At 37.2% G+C, this 16,785-nt stretch overlaps 1 non-coding gene and 1 pseudogene across 1 annotated transcript; both read left to right on the top strand.

Annotated features, from left to right (window-relative positions):
* The first annotated feature begins 403 nt into the window (after positions 1-403).
* On the top strand, positions 404-16,069 carry LOC101000013 (annotated as a pseudogene).
* On the top strand, positions 1,581-1,682 carry LOC116275599. Its single transcript, XR_004184714.1, has one exon. It is a non-coding gene; the product is annotated as a small nucleolar RNA U13 (small nucleolar RNA).
* Positions 16,070-16,785: the final 716 nt, after the last annotated feature.

Below are 16,785 nucleotides of genomic sequence, written 5' to 3'. Positions count from 1 at the left end.
TCTTTTCTAGTAATTTATAGTCATATCTTCACTTTAAAGACATATTGTTGGTCATGTCTATGATTCATTTGAGGCCGTCTTCGGTTAGGAATGAAAACCCCAAACTGCAAACATTTTCCCATGGGAAAATGCCATCTGCTTTAGAGTGATTTGCTTTATGATGTGGATTCCAAACTGCATTGTATTCACCTGCTTCCATCTAAACACACTGAAGCTCACCCACAAGCAGAATTCTCATGAAAGATTCTATGGGAAATAATAGAGTAAACAATTTAGCAGTAGTCTCCAATAGTGAGAGTAAAACAGAAGAAAAAAATAGTAGTAGAAGAAACAAATATTAGAGAAAGAAAAAAAGCATCTGAGAGCAAAGAAGAGTATAGTTAGAGAAAGAACTCACGGGAAGATGGGCAAGGTAATGGGTAAAAGAAGGAAAATACTTTCAGGGAAACAAGTTGTCTTTCTTCAGAAACTCAGTTTATGGTACTTTTTGAAAACTACCTACCCAAGAACTTTTCCACTTTTAAAATAATCTCTATTTATTCTTCATAATCATCATCTCTTTTTACTCACTCCACTTTGTTTTATGGCACCCTACACACATCAGTGTAGGCGTATACCACAGACAAAAGGAAGAGATGAAGAAAAAGGAAAAGGAGAAAAAGCTGTGTGTGGGATTCTGCAAAATGTCATAATAATAAGTGTATTAGCTGCATGTTATTATATCACAGATGAGGAAAAAGAATGTAAACCAAAGATTTAAAAAATCCTAACTAGTTTGATTGATAAGGAATGAATCATAAAACTCATGAAGATTTATAGGGCATTACTGATTTTTAAATTTTTGTGGTAACTTCAGCATTTTACAGGTATTGGCATGTTTGAAAATAATGCCATGTAGCTAGAACCAAGCTGATTCATATGTGGAGGGTTACTATTAATATGCACACAGTTCCTGTTTAAACAGAAAGTCTGCCAAAAACAAAATACTCTATTAAATAGCTGTCTCAAATATGCCCAGATGGAATGAGCACCATACATTGTCCTTTATTCTGCTTAGTCTGTTTTATCTGCTCAACTAAGGACCATCGTATTTCCACTTTCCTTTTCTCTTTTTCCTGAGGATAACCCCCACATCTCCCCCTTTGGTTTAATCACATTTCTTCTCTTTACACCATCACTGAAATACTATAGCATGAGACCGTCATGAAAAGATTAGCACATGAAATATGGTACGCTGATGTATTGTATTCACACAATGCCTGTTATGAGGTTTTGTAAAGAAGGTTTGGTCAATGCCATATGCTCAGAATGGTCCTATTCTTGGACTGTGAATGTTATCTCTGAGGGTGTAATCAGAGTCTAAACTGTGTGAGCAGGTTCCTCATTACCTCTTGATCACTATCATTATGGTGCTGTGTTTTATTTCCAGATCTGGGCATCTTTCCTTAGGCTACCACAGAACACGGAAATTGTACATAATGTACACCCGTCTCTTCCACTATGCCTTGCAAAGGGTTCTGACCTATCATGGGGATTTAAAATAACAGAAAACCTCACAGCTTCACGAAACGCAGATGTTGATCCTTTTGCAACTTATGTGTGATGATTGGGTATTTACGCTCATGTGTGAGATATGCTGCCCTCCAACCTTGTTACCACATTTGCACATTACCCATCTGATATTAAGAAACCAACCATCCAACCAACCAATAAAAAAAAAGAGAAAACCTCAGTTGTTAAATCATCTTCTTTTCTTCCCTAAAGTTATTGCGCTGGTACCCTATAGAGGAAACACGGGTTGGCTTCAGTTTGGTGTTATTTTTTTTGAACATGGAGGTATTCTGTGCTTCACATTCTTCTGGGAAAAGTCCCAGTCACCACTGGGGAAGGAATTCACAAGTCTGTAAGTCCACTACCTTCTGCCCACTACGGGAGGGGCACATGGATGGGTTGGAGGTTGCTGAGGCCAAAGGAAGAGGATAACAACAGGCTAAGCTTTTTCTTTTCCCCATCCCCCACCACAGGCCAACATTTTTTCATAGAGAAGTCACTTCATAGCATGATGTACCAACTTCAAAGATTTTGTGACATATTTTTAAACTCCTCCAAGAATGATATACAATATATTTCTGGTGCCTTAGAGTTTACTACGTATACTTTCACATATATTGTCTTATTTGATCTTCACAAGAACCTTATGAGTGATCTCTTACTCCCCTTTGTGGGGGAGGAACAAAGGCTGAGAAACTGTGACATTCTCAAGGCTATACGGTGTATCAACACATTTTCATTGGCACCCATTATGTGTCAGGCATGATGCTAGTCCGTAAGGACCGAGCCAAGATGGGGACTAAGGTTTCAGAATTCTCAGTCTCCTGTCTGGCCTGTCCCATGATGTCTTCTTTATTGATGAGGATAGTTGATAGAACCCTGCATTAGCTTCCAGCTGCATTTTTTTCTCCCAGATAAAATGTCCTCTTCTTCCCCATTGAAACACATCTGCAGTCAAAGCTGCTTTTATTTCTGTCTGTGTCATTTCACCTATTAGAATGTTAACTTCCTGAGAACAAGAATCATTTTGGCTCTTTATTGTTGTTATTTTCTGTCATCTTATAGCCTACATGGTACAGTTTTGTTCAGATAAATCGTGTAACATAAAATCCCTGTGATATATAAAGTTCTACAAATATAATTAGTCTGTGGGTGACTATAAAGTAAATCATGATGTTTTTGAGGGGAAGTGATGAAAATTAGTTTGAACTTCTCCTTTTCTATGCACTTAGTTATTTTAAAGTGATTGACATTAAGTTGTGAAGTACAAATTAAGTAGAAGTAATAGATTTGCCGTAATATGTAAGGGAAATACAATCTTACTCATAAAATATAGTTAAATTATTTTGAATACTCAGGCTTGTAGTTTGACATTGTGTGTGTGTGTGTGTGTGTGTGTGTAAAGGAAAATAATATAAAGCTAATTACATCCAGAAATGGAAGAAATGGGAACTAGAGACTGGGAGGCTGCAGCATTTTTTCATCCAAAACAATCTCAATTCCAACAACAAACTTTTATGAAAGAGTTTAGTTTTCCGAGTGAACTGATGAGCTCACTTTTCCTTTTCATTTTTCTTTCCAAATTGCACAGCTGAAAAGCATTGTCAGTGGAAACACCCTGTTAAGTCAGTGATTTATACACCCTATCTGTTAGTTTTTGTCTTAAGATTCTATTTTAACTATTATCTCTTTGAGAAGACAAACATGACATTCTAAATATAGTCCTCAAATTTTTATATATTCACACTCAGTGCAAAACATTTCTGAGTTGTATGTAATTAGTGTACCCAAAGAGAGATTGAAACAAGTTCAGAGGTTTCTTGTCCACACTTATCTTAGCCTTTATATGCCATAAGAGGGTTAGCTGGATTCCAGAACATCCACTAACAGAATTTGACGTTTAAGAGGTCTAAAATTAAAGCTGTGTGTGTGTGTGCGCGCGCGGATGTGTGTGTGTGTGTGTGTGTGTGTGTGTGTGTTGAGATGAAAGTCTAGAAAGGGGTGGAGATGAGAAAGCAGAAAAAAGTCATTATATAAAAGTTCATTTGTGATAATGACATTATATAAGAAATACATTGAAAATAAAATTTGAATATTCCACTGCAATTAAAATGAATAAACGGTCTGTATATTAAGATGGATAGATAAGGTAAAAAATAACATTGAATAAAAAAAATCAGCCTGGGCAATATAGTGCGACTTTGTCTCTACAAATAATAAAAAAAGTTAGTCAGGTGCCTGGAGTACCAACTACTCAGGAAGCTGAGGCTTGAACCTGGGAGGCTGAGGCTGCTGTGAGCCATGATTGCTCCACTGTACTCCAGCCTGCGCAACAGAGTGAGACCCTATTTCAAAACAAACCTAAATTGTACAAAAATATTTAACAATGACAACTTTTATGTAAAATAAAAAATATACAAAATATATGAATTCATATATGTATGGTATGATTATTTTTTAAAGCATACATATATTGAATTTTGGTTAATAAATTTCTACGGAGAGGTAGGAAAGAGAATGTAACTGGGGAAAGACAAATTTAATTTTAATATTTTATTTCCTTTAATAAAGAAAATATAAGAACCAAATATGGCAGACTATTCATAGTTCAGTGGGTGGTGTTTGTTCTATTATTTCCTATTTCAGTATATATGTATTTTCCAAATTAACAAGAAAAAGGAAATTTTAGCCTTTAAAACCATTTGTATATTGAGAAAATCTAGAGTAATATAAATTTGGAGGTTTAAGATGTACATCATAAAAAAAAGTGAGCTCATTTTTAAGTGTTCTGATTACACTTGCACCATTTATGGAGGTACAATGTTTTCTTTAAAAATGTTCACCACATTACTATTTGAGGTCCACTAACATTTTAATATTGTGTTAGCAAAGATTTTTGGTATTCCCTTTAGTGCTCAACATTGGTGCATTAAGTCAGAGGTGTTTTGAAGTTTTCATTTTCAAAAAAATTGATAATGTGCTTTCATTTTCTTATTTCGTTTCACTTACTGATATGGTTTGGCTCTGTGTTCCCACCCAAATCTCATTTTGAACTGTAATCCCCATAATCCCCGTGTGTCCAGGGAGAGACCAGGTGGGAGGTGCTTGAATCATGGGGCGGGTTTCCTCCATGCTGTTCTCATGAAAGTGAGTGAGTTCTCACAAGAGCTGATGGTTTATAAGGCAGTTTTCCCCGCTCTTGCTCCCTGTCTCTTGCCTACACCATGTAAGATGTGCCTGCTTCCCCTTCTGCCACAACTGTAAGTTTCCTGAGGGTTCCTCAGCCATGTGGAATTTTGAGTCAATTAAACCTCTTTCCTTTTTAAATTACCCTGTCTCGGATATGTCTTTATGGCTGTGTAAAACAGACTAATACATTCACTATCTGTGCAGTTGTGAAATTTGAAATAAATTTAGGCAGAAAAAGAGATCCTCCTTTAAATTTTTGTTCTGGGAAGACTGAGCGTTAGCTAAATTCTACCTCCATTGGTCAGGCCTTGATTTCCTTTTTTTTTTTTTTTCTTCAAAAATCTTAATCTTAATTGAAATATAATAATTGCATTATTAATAATAATTGTATATCTAGGAGGTACAGTGTATACAATGTAATGTTTTAATGTATAAATATACTGCTGAATGATTAAATCAAGCCAGTTAACATATCTATTACCTCACTTATTTTTTTGGTAGAAAATATTTAAAATATACTCTTTAGCAATGTTGAAATATACCATATATTATTATTGCTGTTGTTATTATTATTTTTTTGAGATGGAACCTTGCTCTGCTGCCAGACTGGAGTATAGTGGCACAATCTCAGTTCACTGCAATCTCTGCCTCCCAGGTTCAAGTGATTCTTCTGCCTCAGCCTCCCAAGTAGCTGGGACTACAGGCACGCGCCACCACGCCTGGCTAATTTTTGTATTTTTGGTAGAGACGGGGTTTCACCATGTTGGCCAGAATGGTCTTGATCTCTTGACCTCATGATCTACCTGCCTCGGCCTCCCAAAATGCTGGAATTACAGGCGTGAGCCACCATGCCTGGCCACAATATATTATTATTAACTATAGTCATGATGCTGTGAAATAGATCACTAAAACTTACTATTCCTCTTTGACTGAAGTTTTGTATCTATTGGCCAACATCTAGCTCCTTTTTCACAAACCCCCGACCCTTGCTCTAGCTTCTGGTAACCACCATTTGACTCTTTACTTCTGTAAGTTTGACTTTTTTAGATTCCACATGTAAGTGAGATTATGCAGTATTTGTATGTCTTTGCATGGCTTATTTAACTTAGCATAATATCATCCAGGTTGTCCATGTTGTCACAAACGACAGTATTTCCCCCTTTTAAAAGGCTGTATAGTATTCTATTGTGTATATAGACCATATTTTCTTTATCCATTGATTCCTTGAGAAAACTTATGTTGCTTCTATACCTTATGAGTAATGCTGCAATGAAGATGGAGGTGCAGATATCACTTTGACATATTGATTTCAACTCTTTTGGGTATATACCCAGAAGTGGAATTGCTAGATCATAAGGTAGTTGTATTTTTAATTCTTTGAGGAACCTCTATAGTGTTTTCCATAGTAGCTGTACTCATTTACATTCTCACTAATACTGTATCAGGGACCAGGGTCCCCTTTTCTCCCCATCCTTGCCAACACTTGTAATCTTTCATTTTTTCTATAACAGCCATTCTGACAGGTATGAGGTAATACCTCATTTCAGTTTTACTTTTTATTTCCCTGATTATTAGTGATGTTGAACATTTGTTCATATATCTGTTGGCTTCTTTAGAGAAATATCTGTTCAGTTTATTTGCCTGTTTTAAAAATTGGATTATTTATTTTCTTGCTATTGAGTAGTATGAGTTTCTTACATGTTTCAGATATTAGTGTTTCATTGTTTGCAAGTACATTCTCTCAATCCATGGGTTGTCTCTTCAATCTGTTCATTATTTCCTTTGCTGTGCAGAATTTTTTTTACAAGGTTTTATGCAATCTCATTTGTCTATTTTTTGCTTTTGTTAGCTGTGTTTTTGGGTCGTATCCAAGAAATAAAAACAATCCTAAAATTTGTGTGGAACCATGAAAGATGCCAAATAGTCAAAGCAATCATGAACAAAAAGAACAAAGCCTGGAGGCATCACACTACCTAATTCTGCAATATCCTACAAAGATACAGCAATTAAAACAGCATTGTAATAGCTTACAAACAACACATCTAAGCAGTGGAACAAGATTGAGAGCCCAGAAACAAACCCACATATCTATGGTCAATTGATTTTGGATAAAGGTACTAAGAGCACACAGTTGGGAAAGGATTGTTTTCTCAATTAATGGTGCTGAAAGAGTGGTGACCCACATGTAGAAGAATACAATTCAGCCCTTATCTCGCCACTTATACAAGAATGAACTAAAAATGGGTTACAGGCCGAAGCATTAAACCTGAAACTATAAACCTACTAGAAGAAAACATAAGGGAAAAACTTCAAGACATGGGTTTGGGCACTGATTTTATATGGCCTTCGTTTCTTAATTAGCCTGGCATCTGACCTCCGGGGCAATTGGGCTGCATGAGATGGGATGCTTTGTGGTTTCATTTCTCCATTACTCTTCGTTTCCCAGGTTGAGACATCAATCTCTCAAACAAAAAATGTTTAAAAATTTAATTGATTTCTTTAATCAAAAACGCATTCATTGTTAAAAAAATTTAAAAATGCTAGACAAAGTAAAACATAGGGCTCCTCCTTCATTTCCAATCTTCTACTTCCTTTTCCCTGTGGTTGCTACTGTTAAAAGTTTAGGATGCGCTATTCCAGCCCTTTTCATATACACATCAAACATATAAACATCTAGACACATGACTACACAGACAATTTTGTTGCTTATATTTTACTAAAAATAATATAAAATGATACACTTTGTTCTCCAATTTCCACTTAACTGTTTGCCATAGATCACCCCTCATGTCCATAGACATATTTACCTAATTCTTTTCAAGAGTTTCAAGATGTCTATAGAATGAATATACAATTATATATTTCTTTTCTTCTTGATGGTCATTTATTTGTTTACAACTTTTCACCATTATATAGAATATTGCAATTAAAATATGCTTCTTTGTCCTTTGCAAGTATAAATCTGGGAGCCAGACTCAGAAGTCAAAATGTTGAATATAATTATTCAACAATAATGTGTCGAATACACATTATTTTATAAATACTGCAACATTTTCCTGAAAAAATGATGTGCTGATTTATAATCCCACTAGAAGTTTATGAGATTGCTTGTTTTCTTCTACCCTTCATAACTTTTGATATTAGGTACTGTTAGTTTTAATTTTTCAGTGTATGAGAAAAGTGCCGTTTCATTTCCTTCCTCCCTTCCCTCCCTCCTTCCCTTTCTCCCTCCCTTTGTCCCTCGCTCCCCCCTCCTTCCTTCCTTCCTTCCTTCCTTCCTTCCTTCCTTCCTCCCTTCCCTCCCTCCCTCTCTCCTTCCTTCCTTCCTTCCTTCCTTCCTTCCTTCCTTCCTTCCTTCCTTCCTTCCTTTTTTATTTTTTCATTCATTAGGGAGATAATTGCTTTACTTGTTTGTTGGCCATCTCTCAGTTGTAATATTTAGCATACTATGATGTACTTTTTTCCACAAACCTTTTCCATTTCTACTTTATTACATCCTTTACATATTTGAAACTAATTTTCCCATTAGTGTTTTTAATTGACCTGTTGTAATTGTACATATTTATGAGGTTGCAGAGACTGGGGAAGGGAGGAAGGAGAGAAAGATAGGGAGATGTTGGTCACTGAGTACAATGTTTCCATTGCTTTTTTCTCCTGAAAAGCACTCTGGAACTTGTGTAATAGTTATAATTGTAACTAACTGCATTGTGACTCACCTAATCACAGCAGCATGCATTTAAAAGGAGGAGAGGGTAATGTAAATGAATCTGGAGAGTGCTACAACCGTGTAGAAGACACTGCTAGTGGCCTATCCAACATCCATACCCCGTTGTTAATGAACTAATAGAACATTGATTTCTTGAAGGTCAGCAGTGTGTCCAGTCAAAAAACTTACTTCCTCAGCCTCTTTTGTAGCTATTGTTGAACATGTGCCTTGGTTTGAAACAATAAAAATAACTGGGAGTCATTGAATAAGTATTCCAGAAAATGTTTTGAAAGGTACAACCTTAACGGGCTAAATTCCTTTGCTCTTCCCACTTCCTCTTCTCTCTTCCTTTCTGAAATGCAAACCTTATGCCCATAAGTATGGTAGCCATCTTGCAAAAAGGAAGATGAAGACCACATGCGAAGGATAGCAGAGCTGAAGAACAGCAGGACCCCAAGACCTGGATGCCATAATCTAGAAGCTGGCTCAGATTGGGCTTGTCCACTAGTAGACTCATTGTTATATGAAAAATGCTCAACAATAGAAGATCCATGTGTTTAAGCTACTGTTATTCAGGTGTATCTGAGCTAGCTAGAGGAGAACCTAGGGATGCTTTATTTTAGAGATGATGAAACTCAGATACCAAACAGGTTAAGCAGTACACTATATTTATGGTCTAACTGCACAACATCTGTATTCTATAATAATTATTTTTTTGGAAAGACAACATGTTGAAATGTTTTAATGGTTATTTAGCCATACCTTTGGCATCGACAGTGAATTTGCGTAGCTCTTTTTTGCAGGATTCAAAGGATTTCCAACATGGTATTATTAACCTTTCTTCTTTGTCATCATTGAATGGCCTTTAGACCTCAATCTGAAGCTTGACTATATTCTTCACAACCCCCATCTTAGGTATTTTGTTCATTCATCTTTATGGTTTAAAGAAAGGATAAATTCACAATTATTTGAGGTATGAGAGAAAATATTTTCTCTTTGATTTTGTAGTATATCCCATCAAAATAATACCAGAGAAATAAAAATTTTCAGGGCATTCTCTATTTCCTTCTAGATATATTTAATCAATATACCAAAGATCTTTGTTTATAAAACTTAATTTCAAGTAGAGAAATCAAATTGCACTAAAAGTAGATCTAATAGTCTCTTGTTATTTAATAAGAACTTCCATTTTTTTAAAAACAGACATTTATTATCACTTATGTGTTGTCAGGCACTGTTTTTTGCTTTCAATGAAAAAGTGAGTGTGACCATGTCTCTACATAGGGAAGGATCAAATATAATGGAACAGATAAATAAGTGAACCAATGATTACAGCTTAGTGAGAAGAAGGCAGTGAGAGAGGTGTTTGTAGAGTCCGATGGGAAGGGAGAAGAATATTGAAATCAAATTGCCAGTTAGGAGAGACATCCCAGGAGAGAAGATACCTCAGATATGTCACTAGGGAAAAATAAAGAGTTGGTCAGGCAGTTGGCCAGGCATAAAAGGGAAGGAACATTCTAGCTGAATACAATATGTTTAATGAAGATAGAAAACAAGGCAAGCAGGACTACATTGAGGAAAGCTTACATAATTTAGGATAGCTGGAATAAAAGTTTATGTGGGAGACAGACACTAGATAAAGCTAGGAAGCTAAAAAGGGGCAGACCAGAAAGGAAATTACTCAGTTAAATTAATATCAATTCAACAAGCATTTTGAGTATCTCACTATGTACCAGGCACTGTCCTGAGATGTACCAGGCACTGTCCTGAGGTGTGGATTACAAAGGCCATAAGGATTCACAGTTTTGTTCTAAATTGAGTGGGTGTAATTTTTTTTTTTCCTCTGAAGGTTCCTCTGGATATTTCCAAGGCCAACATGTGTCTTGAGTCATAGAGGAAGAAGAACCTGGAGGTGGGATGGAGAGTGAGCTAAGCAGTGTCTGCGGTCCTAGGGAGCATTACTGCACCTGCTAGCCCACAGAAACCTTACTGGCTGTTGATGATTCCTGGCTTTTCCCTGAGAGCAACTGGATGCCATTTTCTACCTGAAACCCTGATACTTAGGGATGGAAATGAAGCTAGGAATGTGAATGAGAATGGGTTGGCTCCTACTTGTGTGATGTGAGATAATGAGAACATTGATATAATGGAAGCTTTGCTTGGTTGAAGCTCTTTATGATGCTCCTTGTGTTACCTTATTTGGATGATTATATGTTGTTTTTATTATAGGATTGATTCAGTTATCAACTATCACTGTCTTCCATTTTGTGTTCCAATTTAACATTTTCAGAAACTTAAGTAAAATGCATTTTCATGACTGTTCATGGTAGTGCATCCTTTTCCTTTCCACGTAAACCATCTTGACTTCCCAAGACTCTTTGTTTCCCATCATCTGCCTCTCTAGTGTCTTCTGCAATCTTATTTGCCATTAATTATTCTGTAGCTGAAAAAATTCCTGCTTCCTCAGAGATGGCATTTTCTAAGGAGGTGAAGTTTTCAGTACTTCTCAATTCTGCATCATCTTCCCTTTTTCTCCTCTCCTCTCTCATCCATTTAAGTAAAGAGTCTTATTCTTTGTTGGTTTCTGTCATTTGTCATTACTTCTACCATTGAGTACTTACATTTCTGATAGGACATGCTTCAAGAAAGAATCTTCTTCAGGCCCCAAAGGAATGATGCTATTTACAATAGTAAAGAGATAGACAATGGGGTCAAATTTAGTGTCACTCACTGGCATTGCTCAAAAATCACTCAGATCTCACCTTAAGTCTAGATAGAACGCTCTCCTTTTGGCCAAACCTATTTTTTCAAAGAAGGTGTATCAAATCTAAGAAATTTAGAATATGTGTTGAAGCTGAGACCTCACCATAGAAGAAAAGGCATATTACCTTGCAGAATCTGTACTATTATTATAAAAGAAAGAAAGCATGCTAGTAGTGCTAGCATTTAAGAAGTTAACAATCTAAAGAAAGTCAGTTCTTTATTATTCTGACCAGCAGATGAACAGTTGTTCATGTTTTTAATTTTAAAAAAGGAGGCCACCGGCCAGGCGCGGTGACTCACGCCTGTAATCCCAGCACTTTGGGAGGCCAGGGCAGGTGGATCACGAGGTCAGGAGATCAAGACCATCCTGGCTAACATGGTGAAACCCCGTCTCTACTAAAAATACAAAAAATTAGCCAGGCATGGTGGCGGGCGCCTGTAGTCCCAGCTACTCGGGAGGGTGAGGCAGGAGAATGGCGTGAACCCGGGAGGTGGAGCTTTCACTGAGCCGAGATCGCGCCACTGCACTCCAGCCTGGGCGACAGAGTGAGATTTCGTCTCAAAAAAAAAAAAAAAAAAAAAAAAAAAAAAAAAAAAGGAGGCCACCGATTTTTTGCTTTGTGTTACAGATACTACTAAATACTATGCTTTAGCAACTCAAATACTTATAATAGAAAGAAAAATCTTTTATATACTATGTACGTCAGTATTAGCATATAATCATAAAATAGTAGTAGTCAAATTTTGTTTAAACAAAGGTCTTGATGATTTCATGTATTTATACTGAAATAGACATCTAAAAACAGGAGAAAAATTAATAACATCAACTACTTTATCCTGACGTTATATTGATAACAAATAGTATGTGTGCCTTGTTACCCTACCTTCATCTCTCTCCAGCAACATCTCTTTCTGTGCTGTCTTAGTGACCTTCCAATTAGAATAAGTCTTTATGTAATAATGATACTGCAAATATTTACTAGTAGACCTTTTAAGTTAGAAATCATTGTAGTTTATAATTACAGTTTATGAAACATATTACTTGCCTCTGAATTTCCCAGTGTTTTTTTTTTCCCTGAGACAGAGCCTCGTTCTGTTGCCAAGGGTGGAGTGCAGTGGCATGCTATCTTGGCTCACTGCGACTTCCGTCTTCCGGATTCAAGCGATTCTCCTGCCTCAGCCTCCTGAGTAGCTGGGATTACAGGTGCGGGCCACCACACCTGGCTAATTTTTTTTTGTATTTTTAGTAGAGACAGGCTTTTGCCATGTTGGCCAGGCTGGTCTCGAACTCTTGACTTCAGGTGATCCGCCCATCTTGGCCACCCAAAGTCCCAGTGTATATTTTACAGAACGTTAGAACTGAGAACAGTTCCATGAATATCAGGGTCCTAGGGCCAAAGGAATGTGGGAAATAGTTCCTATCATGTTTTTCTCTTGAAAATTTATAATGATCTTTAGTATACATTAAGAACTGATATCTGGAGTACAGAACATTGTTTCATTTGCTTAATTACTGCTTTCCCAAATAATAGACTCATTTGGATTAATGTTTTGGGATCAGTGTTCCAAGAGCCATCATTCAGGAAGCAATGGATTAACCAGACTTTCAAATATGAATGGTTTTAGAAGTCAATTTTTCGGGCTTGTTCTCTTGCACTCTTTTTTCTCTTGTTATATTTGCAAATTGCCTCCAATGTGGGGAAATTATTTTTAGCAAAATGTAATTGAAAGTAGATACTTTCATTTCAGTATTTTCTAAGCTACCACTTGCAGCTTCATCTAAATTCATTCTTCATCTAAATGAAGAATCAATACCATCAAAAGCAAGCATTTCCATTAAAAAAACTATTTCTATTAATGCATTAAAAATTTAGAACAATAGCACTCGAAATTTTAAAACTTTTATATTGACAAAAATATGACATTTTAAAAATGGAAACAATAATGGAAATAAATGGATTACAAATTACGGCCCAGGGAAGGTTTCTAGGAAGAAGTAAATGCCTATTTTCAAACATAGTATGTTACTGTGATTCAAAGGAATACTGGCAAAGAAATAAAACTGAAAACACTAGCTTGGCCTTATTCAAAGTTGAAGATTTTTGTAATTCTGATTTGCCATGTGTTAAGAGATAAAGGAATGTAAAATCACAGAGAATAATTTGAAGAATAATAACAGTGTGATAAAGCACTCAAAGGGTTCCATGCTAGTATAAATGGAAAGAAAACAGGGCTTAATTTAAAAAATTGAAAGGAAATGTGAGAACAAATGGGGACCTACCGACATTTTAAATTCATGGAAGATGTGAACAGCATTATCATTTATGAAATACAGGACACATGCAATAATGGGACCCTATCCGAATCTTGAAAGTTGAAATATGAGTGCTATCAAAAGGGACACTTTACATAACACGTCCCGACAGGCAGAGAATGTAAAATGGTTCAAGGAAGGTTTTAAGATATTCATAAAGAAATCGTGGTTTTAAAAAAATGTTGTTGCTACTTCAAATAGCTAAGGGAAATGGATCGCTTGTAAACAAATATGAATCTTGACTTTCTAAGTCAATATAATAAAGTATTTAAGAGTGTGGTCTCTGGAATTTAACTGCCTCATTCGTTATCACAACTTCTCCACTTACCTGTGATATTTTAAAGTTACTTAATGTATCTAAATCTCACTTTCATCTATAACATTTGGCAAATGATAGTACCTGTCTCACTGGATTGTTGTAAAGTTTCAGCGCAGTTCTAGGTACAGGGGAAGTAGACAAAAACTGGTAGGTATTGTAATACTCTGATAACATGCGTATTTGGTGACATGTCATTGAACTTTTGGGCACAGAAAAATCCCCAGACACTTCTCAGAGCTATTTTAAAAGAACAGATATTAAGCTTGGAGGAAACTGGCAACATCTCCCATATTTTTAACCTCTTATGCAATATTCCCTATGGTACAATTTGAAATTATATAATGATTTTAAAGTTTATTATATGTCTAAATCTGCTGTTAAATGTGTTTGGTGATTTTCTGTGCCCATAGTTTTGTCAACTCAAATATTTATTATAAAAAGCATTCCTGAATATTTTATTTAAGTTTTATGCCTTCTTTGCAAATATTTACTTTCTCGGAACTAGAAGAGAATCCTTCATCTTGCCCTAGTGATCAAATTCTTGTATTTTTAATCTTGTCTGATGTGATGGTAAAAGACGAAAGTTGTTTTTCCTTAGCTATTGAAGTTTTCTGAGTGTACTTACTGTAAGTAATGAACTTCCATTACTTTTGCAATTATAGCTTATTTGATTGAATTTTCCACTGACTGCACTAAACATCTGTCCTGCTGGAACCATACATAGTCTCTGGTCTGGGTAAAATATGCCATCAAAATACAGTAAGATTTGCAGTCCATTAATTTCTGAAGCAATGGGCAAGTTAGACTTCCAAAAGGGCCAAGTTTATACTTGGGAATTCTGTTTCTGTGCTCTCCATCTAAGTGGACTGAGACCATTCATGCTTTCTGCTTTGTTTTACTCTCTACTTAGTGTTTAATAAACAAATACAAACAATTAGCACAGTACATGGCTTGACACTCTATTTTATTCTGACTATAGTGGCTGTCCTCAGAGATTATAGAAATAACAGTGGTGAGAAGGTACTTCATTATGATCTTGCTGACATTAGGATGCTGTTATTGGAACCGAGTATTAAGATATTTTTTTGATAATGGCACTTTTATGTGCACTTCTTTGAAGGCTACGACTAAAGATACTTGAAAGGTGGAAAAGAAGCTCCCAGAAATACAAGAACTTTTGATTTTGTCTGAAAGTATAGTGAAAGACTGCTATTATCATTACCATCATTTCTTGTTTTTTACATAAATGCATTTCAGAATATATGCCCAGAATATTTCTCTAGTAAGGTCTAGAGATTATTTTCTTATGTTTCAGAGAAAACAGGTAAAGCATAAAGAAGTCACAGAGAGTCACTAGACTACAGCTCCCTGTTGCAGAAAGGGCTTCGCTCTTCACACATAGAACTGCACCCTCCCTCTTCCTAGGAGTTCTCATCCTTCCTTAATGCCGAACCTCTTCCTCCTCCTCTCTCTTTGATTTTGGTATTATGTTGTGATGCCCATAAAAATACTGTGCCCTGAAGGGTTGCTAAAATTACCAGTTCCTTCCGTTTTGGAATTATTCAAGAGGCAAAACCATTTTGAAACCTCTGCGATCCTGCTGATTTGTTTACACACACACACACGTGCACGCACACACACAGACACACACTTTAAAGGAGGATACAAAATTATGGATAATAATGGAATATCTTGGTGGAGGCTCTGCACTAGATCTATTTAGAACCTGGCCCGTTAGATGAAACCCAGATGCAGCTACTATATTAAGAGAAATACTGAAAGGATTATCTCCGATGGGAGAAGAAAATCCATAGAGACATTAAAGCGTAGCGTCCTGCTGTCTGAGCCTGGGGTGAAGCTGGCGGACTTTGGCGTGGCGGCCAGCTGACAGACGCAGATCAAAGGAACACACTTTAGGCACCCCATTCTGGATGGCACCGAGGTCATCAAACAGTCGACCTCGACTCAAAGGCGAACATCGGTCCCTGGAGCATAACAGCTATTGAACTTGCAAGGGGAACCACCTCTTCCGAGCTGCACCCATAGAAGTTTATTCCTCCTCAAAGACAACCCACCACGACGTTGGAAGAGCACAGTAAACCCCTCAGGAGTTTGTAGAGCCTGTTTGAACTCTTGAGCCGGAGCTTTAGACCCCACTGCTAAGGAGTTACTGAAGCACAAGTTTATACTACATAATGCAAAGAAAACTTCCTACCTGGCCCGGTAGCGGTGGCTCAAGCCTGTAATCCCAGCACTTTGGGAGGCCCGAGGCAGGCGGATCACGAGGTCCAAGAAGGTCGAGACCATCCTGGCTAACCACCGGGTGAAACCGTCTCTACTAAAAAATACAAAAACTAGCGGGCAAGGTGAAAGTGCCTGTAGTCCCGGCCTACTCGGGAGGCTGAGGCAGGAGAATGGCACATTAAACCGGGGCCCGGAGCTTGCAGTGAGCTGAGATCCGGCCACTGCCTCGGCCAGTGACAGAGCCAGACTCTGTCTCAAAAAAAAAAAAAAAAAAAAAAAAAAAGAAAACTTCCTACCTGACCGAGCTCATTGACAGGTACAAAGAGATGGGCCAGGCAAGGCCAGGCACCGAGCTCGAGGGATTCAGGCCTTGAGCAGATGTAAGCCCCAGGCCTCAGGGGCAGCGATTCTGGGGACTGGATCTTCACAATCGGGAAAAAGATCCCAGAATCTGGAGAATGGAGCTCTTCAGCCATGGGACTTGGACAGAAATAAGATAAAAAGACATCCCAAAGGGCTTTCTCTCAGTGTTTATCTACTAATTATTTCTCCTCTCTTTGCAGAGAGTTGAAGGAGAAAAGAATTGGGCATCTGCGGCGGGAACTTGGGGTCCATTGAAGAGCTACTGAGGGCCATCCACCGTGAGGAGGCGTGCCCGGCATTTCGACACCATGGTGGCCCAGCTTCGTCTTGGCTCAG

Source organism: Papio anubis, chromosome 6 (assembly GCF_008728515.1).
Source record: "Papio anubis isolate 15944 chromosome 6, Panubis1.0, whole genome shotgun sequence".
Lineage (NCBI taxonomy): Eukaryota > Metazoa > Chordata > Mammalia > Primates > Cercopithecidae > Papio > Papio anubis.
This window is presented reverse-complemented; position numbering and strand designations above follow the sequence as displayed.